The sequence below is a fragment of the Phaseolus vulgaris genome, chromosome 8 (genome assembly GCF_000499845.2).
Source record: "Phaseolus vulgaris cultivar G19833 chromosome 8, P. vulgaris v2.0, whole genome shotgun sequence".
Taxonomy (NCBI): domain Eukaryota; kingdom Viridiplantae; phylum Streptophyta; class Magnoliopsida; order Fabales; family Fabaceae; genus Phaseolus; species Phaseolus vulgaris.
Genome location: NC_023752.2, coordinates 22,628,639 through 22,631,556, shown reverse-complemented (window position 1 = coordinate 22,631,556; position 2,918 = coordinate 22,628,639).

Below are 2,918 nucleotides of genomic sequence, written 5' to 3'. Positions count from 1 at the left end.
AATAGTTTAGAGGACTAGACGACCTCTTGTTTACAGAATTTGATTATAGTAAATGTGTAACGGTCAAATAAATGGTTTAACGTTTATAACACAATTAGTAAAGAAATTCATTAAAGCACATTTGACTTATTTCTACTTGTAAAAGAAATTATTCATAAAAGCACAATTGACTTATTTCTATTTGATTGAGAAATTCAACATAATAAAAATAATATCTCAAATAAACAGTGGATAATAATTTCTCCAACTTGCAAGAATCTCTGAGTAATAACAAATAATGGCAACAAAAAAAAACACTTCAATAAGATACAAGAATTTTAACGTGGAAAACCTTCTGAATGTGAGAAGTAAAAATCACGGACACAAACCAGTCAATCAAACTCCACTATGATCAATGGTTACAAGAGAGTCTCAAATCACAACATAGATTCAAGAACCAGCCAAATAGCAATACAACATAGATGAAACAAAGAACAAGAAACCTGAGAAAATTCTCAAAACTGCAGCTACCGAATGCAGCCTATATGTCACTGTTCCGATAACTTTTGAATAATCCGAACGGTCCAACTGAAGAACCACGAGGTATGAACCTGTTGACAAAAATTCAGCCCGATCCAACGGTGAACAAAGAGTCGGTGGCGGCCGGAAGTTGCTGGGCGAAACTTTCTCTCTTTACTCTTTTCTCACACTCTTTTCTCTCTCTCTCTCTCTGTCTTTTCTGTTGACGGTTGTCTCTGTGTTTGAAAAAACCCTAAAGGTTAATATTGGACTGGGCCTCCACATAGGAAGTGCCCACAACCCAACAAATCTCCCCCTCACAGCTATGTGGAGATGATCGACAAACCGGCAATCTGACAACAAGTTTCAAATTTGCTTCTCAGTAGCGTCTTAGTCATCATATCGACACATTTATCATCTGTATGAACTTTTGCCAACTCCAGTAACCTAGCTTTCAAAGCATCACGTATCCAATGATACCTCACATCAATATGCTTAGACCTAGAATGGAAAGTTGAATTCTTACCAAGATGGATGACACTCTGACTATCACAAAATAGCAAATACTTGTCTTGAACAAAACTAAGGAATTTCTTCACCCAAGCAACTCCTTGCATGCTTCTGTAATGACAATGAACTCTGCCTCAATAGTGGACAACGCAACACACTTCTGCAATCTAGATTGCCATGCCATAGCTCCCCCTGCAAATTTAATCACAAAGCTTGAGGTAGACCTTCTAGAATTTATGCCATACCTGGATTAGTCAAAAATCTACTAAAAGTACCAACAACATGTGCAATATCTGGTCTTGTACACACCATTGCACACATCAACCTAACCACAACATATGCATAAGGAACCCGTTGCATATATGATTTTTCAGTTTCATTAGAAGGACTTTGTTTTCCACTCAATTTAAAATGAGTAGCAAGAGGAGTGCTTACTGCCTTAGCATTTTCCATCTGGAACCTCTGTAGCACTCTTTTAACATAGTGCTCTTGTGACAACCAAAGCTTATTCTCTTGCCTATCACGCATGATTCTTATACCAAGAATTTTTTCAGTAGCTCTCATGTCTTTCATAGCAAATGACTGACTCAATTGCTTCTTCAACCTGTTGATCATGGAAATATCTTTTCAACAATAAGCATGTCGTCAAACAACAACAGGATAATGAAATCATTATTAGCAAACCTTTTAACAAATACACAATGATCAGAAGTAGTCTTCTTGTAGCCATGATCACACATAACAAACTCAAACTTCTTGTACCATTGACGCGGAACCTGCTTCAAGCCATATAAACTTTTTCTCAGCCTCCACACATGATCTTCCTTGCCTTCAATAAGAAAACCATCAGGTTGCTTCATGTAAATCTCTTCCTCCAAATCACCATGAAGGAAAGCAGTTTTAACATCCATTTGCTCTACCTCTAAATCAAGAGTAGTAGCCAAACTCAGCACAATTCTAATGGATGACATCTTCACCACAGGAGAAAAAATCTCATTGAAATCAATGCCCTTTTTTTTTTGTCTAAAACCTTTCACCACCAATCTGGCTTTATACCTTGGAGATGTAGAATTGCTTTCTTGCTTTACCCTATAAATCCACCTGTTTTCCAGAGCCTTCTTGCCTTTTGGCAATTTCACCAAGTCAAAAGTGTGATTATCATACAGAGACTTCATTTAATCTTGCATTGCATCCAACCACTTTTTCTTTTTCTCACTCTCTATGGCCTCAATATAACACTCAAATTCTCCTTCATCTATCAAGGTAACATAGTCATCAGAAGAATACCTGGTAGATGGTTCCCTTTGCATATTAGACCTCCGAATTTGAACTTGAGGTGGTTTAGGAGCATCACCAAGATCTTCATCTTGTGACATCCCATGTTCCTCTTCAACGTCATCAATAGGAACATCAAAACCATCTCCAAGTTGTTGATCATCAACATCATCATGTTGCTCATCATTCTGAACATTATTCTCAATAGTATCCAAATCACGTAGAGGCATTCAAACTGGATCAACATTAGACAATCTATTATCTATCTTAGATGTCGTCTTCTCTATCCTGTCAATATCTTCAATGGTTTGATCTTCCATGAACTTCACATCACGGCTTCTAATTGACTTCCTCTCAACAGGATCAAAGAACTTGTAGCCAAATTCATCTTGACCATAACTAATAAAGATGCACTGCCTTTTCTTCGCATCCAACTTGGATCCCTCATCCTTTAGAACATGCACATATGCTTTACAACTGAAGACTCGCAAATGATCATACCTGACATTCATGCCAAACCAAATCTTGTCTGGAACCTCACCATTCAAAGCAACTGCAGGACTCAAATTAATAACATGCATTGCAGTGTACAATGCATCACCCCAAAAATGCTTAGGCAACTTTGCTTCAGAAAG